Source organism: Echinops telfairi, unplaced genomic scaffold (genome assembly GCF_000313985.2).
Source record: "Echinops telfairi isolate 266 unplaced genomic scaffold, ASM31398v2 ScPeMD7_38;HRSCAF=143, whole genome shotgun sequence".
Taxonomy (NCBI): Eukaryota; Metazoa; Chordata; class Mammalia; order Afrosoricida; family Tenrecidae; genus Echinops; species Echinops telfairi.
The window spans coordinates 102,253-107,907 of record NW_022103936.1 but is presented as its reverse complement, the minus strand read 5'-3'; positions in this window follow the sequence as shown (position 1 = coordinate 107,907).

The following is a 5,655-nucleotide window of genomic DNA, read 5'->3' as shown; positions in this document are numbered from 1 at the left end:
GAATTTTGGGAATGATGAGGGCAACAAATGTATAGATGTGCTTTACACAATTGATCTATGTATTGTGATGAATTTTATGAGCCCCAATAAATTGATTTAAAAAAAAGTGAGGCTCCTAAAAGTTCTTCTCATGTACCTTGCTATTTACAGTAAAGTATCAATGAAAAAGAAGCATGTCCTCAATGAGGTAAGTTTACAAGTTTGCTACAATGTTCAGCTCAACTGTAGCAATGATTGTAGGAATGGTGCAGGACTGGGCAGTGTTTCTTTCTATTGCCCATGGGGTTGCAATGGGTCATAGTCAAGTCAATTGCTTCTAACCACATCAAAACAATATATATCTAATTAACGAATTATTCAAATGACAATGCATATATTACATTTGCAGTACATACTGATTTTAACTAAATGAATTTCAAAGTGTTCAGTGTAACTCCCAAAACCAAACTCACTGCCTTCAGGTGCATTCAGACTCACATTGGCCATACAAGTCAAAGTAGAATTGCCCCTTTGGGTTTACAAATCTGTAAATCTGTACAGGACTAGACAGCCTCATCTTTCGCCCAACTATTATATTGACAAGTATAATTTCAGATAGCTTTAAAAATAACTTATTGAAAAGCATCAAGTTTGTTGATTCTTTCTGTGAAAACAGTTGATGCAAAATCATATTCTTTATATTTCAAAATTAGAAACATACATTTTAAAATAAATTAATATAGAAAAATTGATAGCATTTTTATATTACTATTTTGTTTTATTTTCTCTGATTGCTTGACATGAGTCTTTTCTAGTGTCATGCTAAGTGACAGAACTTGTGCTATGTGAAGCATAAATGTAATAGTACTGAAGTGATTAAAATTAAATCTCCCAGGATGAAATACTTTCATTACTAAAATGGAGGTCATGTTCAGTTTACTCTCACTAGAATATTTTTGTCTAGAAATACAGGAAACCTCATAGCCATTAAAACATTGTAAAACTTCTATGTCTCAAATAGATAATTAGTGGGCAAACATGTGTAACGATGTTAATAAAAATCATGCCAAAAATAATCAGCTTAAAAATATCTTGAATTGATTTAAAATATAAAGTGAATCTGGCCTACAGCAGATTTTAAAAGCAAAACAATGATAATAACAATAGCTTAACAAATGCTATTCTTTTTAACAATACTAAATATTATTTCCAAGATTCTAAAAGAATATGAAGATATAGCTCTTTACCTGTGAAGTAAATAAATGCACATAATAGTTCATATCAATATATACATTTTAGTCTAGCAGGCATGGTTCTGTCTTAGAAATGAGTATTATTGAATGTTTTATCCTATCTCCAACCCCATTGTTTGTGTAAACAGTGACCAGTCACTTCAGTTTTTAATCTATACAAGCTAAAAATTCATGTTTTTCAGTCCTGATGCCAAATTCTTCATTATGTAATCCAGTTTCCCTGATTATTTGCTCAGCATACAGATTGAACAAGTATGGTGACAGGAGAAAACCCTAATGCACACCTTTCCTGATTTGAAAGCATGCGGTGTTCACTTCTTCTGTTGGCAAAACTGCCTCTTGATCCATGTACAAGTTTTTCGTTAGCATAATGAAGTGCTCTGAAATTGCTATTTTCAAATTTACCCATAGTTTTTTATAATTCGCACAGTTGAATTCCTTGGCAGTCAATGAAACACAAGTACACATCTTTCTGTTTTTCTCTGCTTTGAACCAATACCCATCTGACATAAGAATGATATCTCTTGTTCCATGTTCTCTTCTGAATCTGGCCTGAACCTCTGGCAGCTCCTTGTCAATATACTGCTGCAGCCATTGCTGGATGATTTTCAGCCACATTTTACTGTCGTGTGGTATCAGTGATATTGCCCTATAGTTTGAGCATTCCGTTGGATCACCTTTCTTTAGAATGGGTACACATATGGATCTCTTCCAGTCATTTGTTAATATAGTTGTCTTCAAATTTCTTGGCATAGATGAGTGTTTCTGGTGCTTCATCAGCTTGTTGAAACATTCCCATTGGTATTCCATTTATTCCTGGAGCCCTGTTCTTGGCTAATGTTTTCAATGCAGCTTGAACTTCAATATTTTGCCTACAGAATCTCTAAATATTGCAACTCGAGGCTTAAAATGTTATGGCACATAAAGTTAGGTTAAAATGTAACACCTTGTCATTCGATACCTGTGTTGACCCATTTTCAAACTTGCTTCAGTTTTTAATATTTTTTGCTGTCTTTTTGATTGAGGATTTCTTTGTTCTGTTTTGTCATTGTTGTTGTTTTTGTTTTGTGGGATATTTTCTGTATATGAAATCCAGGATAGGTAAAGCTATAAAGAAAGTAACTGGATCAACAATTACCTAGGTGCATGGCAGAGGAGGTTGGGGGTGGGGGTTGGGGAAGCTAACAATTATGAGTACAAGAAAGAAGAAAGTAAAGTGTTCTACAATTTATTGTGATGATGATGGCAAAACTTTTCTTAATATGATTAAACTATAAAATTATATTATATGTGAATTATAAGCCCCAACCCCCCGATTACATTTATATGTGTGTGCTTTTTCCTCTCTAAGCTCAATAGAGTTTTGAACCTCAAGAATGATGCATATATGATGGTGTACCTCATAAAATCCATTTGGCAATGCCCAACTGCATATATATCCATGATCTCATTAAACTATAATGGTGTTCAAAAATTCTAACTAGAGAATAAGACATAGTGAAAACAACAGCTTTCTGGCATACATTCGTATTTCATGTCTCTTGTATAAAAAATGATTGACCTTTCAGGAATACACTAGTACAGTCCATGTATGATTTAATACATATGTCTTGACATCCATAATAAACACATGTGTTATTGTATGTTATTGTATTATGTACGTGCTATACTGTACCTTCTATTCTAGAAAGTTTATTATCTAATACTATATGCTCTAACTTGTAGACAGCTGCATCCAGTCTTGCACATCACATTTCTCTTTGTAGTAACATTACTGCTCTGTTTAATTTTCTTTACTAAATATTACTATGAAATGTATTATGTCTTCAAAATTCAGCAAAACCTGTGTTCGTGATTTCAGTAGCAAGGATAAAAGGAGAACTGTTGATTTCAAATTGAAGCAGACATTTATTAAGAGGAAAATCAGTCAATGCTATTTTTCATGATTTAGACATGTTGTATGCACAGAATTGTACAATGATGTTTTAGTAGATGATGTATGATAATAATGAAACATAATTCTAACTGTTACACTTTTTAATTGTGAGAATGAAGAAAGAAAGGAACTCAGATTATATTTAGTCTAACATATGTCTCATCATTACCACTCACCAATCAATTACTGTGGTGGCTGTGTGTTGCTGTGATCGTAGAAGCTATGCCACCAGTGTTTCAGGTACCTGCTAGCTCACCTAATGCAATGTGAGCAGGATTCAGTGGACCTTCCAGACTAAGAATAGACTCTCACTGCCATCGATTTGATTCTGACTCATAGCAACCCTCTAGGACAGGGGAGAATTCCACCAGTGGGTTTCTGAGACGGTAACTCTTTACAGGTGTAAAAAGCATCATCTTTCTCCCATGGAATGGCTGGTAGTTCTGAACTGCTCACTTTGTGGTGAGCAGACTAGCACATAACTCATTATACCACCAAGGAATAGGTTGTCCATTTCTGAGGGATACGCTATTGAAACCCTCGTGGAATATTGTCACATAGAGTGCCAGAAGATGAGACCTTCAGGTTCGAAAGCACTGAAAAATGACTTGAGAAGAGCTGCCTGGAGTTAACCCAAAGTTAGTAAAAAAGGAAGAACAAGCTAAGCATACTCATGCCTCAAGTTACAATAATATAGGATATTATGAGCAGCATAATGAAGGATGCAGGGAGCATCAAAAGACAATGAAGGAATACACAAAGTCTCTATACCAAAAAGAACCATTTCAAGAGGTAGCATATTATTAAGAATTGATGATATTGAAGAAATAAATCCAAGCTGCATTAGTCAACACAAGTCTCTAGGAACTGATTGGATACCAATTGTAATGTCTCCACAAGCTGATGAAGCACTAGTAGCACTCACTCATCTATGCCAAGAAATTTGGAAGATAGCTACCTGGCCAACTGACTAGAAGAGATCTACATTTGTGTCCATTTCATAGGTGGCTCAGAGAATACACAAATTATAGAGAAATATCATTAATATCACATGCAAGTAAAATTTTGCTGAAGAGAATTTTTAAATGATTGCAGTAGTACATGGAGCTTCCAGAAATTCAAAGTGAATTCAGAAGAGGACAGGTGATGATGGATATAATTGCTGATGGCAGGTGACTCTTAGCTAAAAGCAGAGACCACCAAAACTATGTTCACAATGTGTTTTATTGACTATGCAATGACATTCAACTGTATGCATCATAAAAAATATAGATAATATTGATATGTATCCAAATTTGGACCATTTAATTGTGCACATGTGGTACCTGTATGGATCAAGAGGAAATCCTTCAAACAAGACAAGGGGATACTGCATCATTTATAATCAGGAAAGGTGTGCCCCAGGGTTCTAGTCTCTCTACATTCTTATTCAATCTGTATGCTGAGCAAGTAAACTGAGAAACTAGCTGGGCTATATGAAGAAAAGCAGGACATCAAGATTCGAGGAAAGCTTATTAATAACCTGTGATTTTTAAAATGATACAGCCTTAGTTGATGAAAGCAAGGAGGACTAAAGCACTTGCAGATGAAGATCAAGGATTACAACCTTCAGTAAAAATTGCAATGCAACATAAAGATCAAATTGCTCAAAACTGAATCAATAGATAAATGAAGAAAAGATTGAAGTTGTGAAGGATTTTATCAAAGCTCATGGAAACGGCAGGCAAGCAATCAAACTAAATATGCATTAGTTCTGTAGTATAAGAGTAAGGAAATTCTACATTATAAGATTAAGGATTTCATTTTGAAGACTTAAGGTGCAACTGACCCAAGCCATAGTATTTTTGATAGACTCATAGACCATATATACTTGAGTATAAGCCGACCCGAATATCAGCTGAGGCACCTAATTTTACCAGAAAACGGCATTAAAAATGTGCTGAAAAACTCGGCTTCTACACAGGTATAGACAGTACATATGAAAGATTAGCAATGAATAAAGAAGGCAGAATAATTGAAGCATTTGAATTACGATGTTGGTAAAGAATATGGAAATTACCATTGACTACCAAATGAACGAACAAATTTCTTGGAAGAAGTACCACCAGAATGCTCCTTAGAAGCAAGGATGGTGAGATTTTTATCCCACATACTTGTGCCATGTTTTCAGGAGAGATCAGTCCCTGAAAAAGAACATTATGTTTGTCAAAGTAGAGGGTCAATGTAAAAGAAGACCCTCCAAGAGATGAAGTGATACAGTGGGTACAAAATGGGCTCAAACAATTGTGAGGACATACAAGACCAAATAGTGGTTTATTTTGTTGTCATAGAATTTCTATGACTGATAACAAAATCCAGGCAGTAAATCTTCATGACAGAAGGTAGCCTCATCTATTTCTCATGGAGTGACTGCTGGGTTCTAACGGCCAAACTTGCTGCCATAAAGCAAATAAAATCATGTGGCAAATGCAGGGGAAACTATGGTTC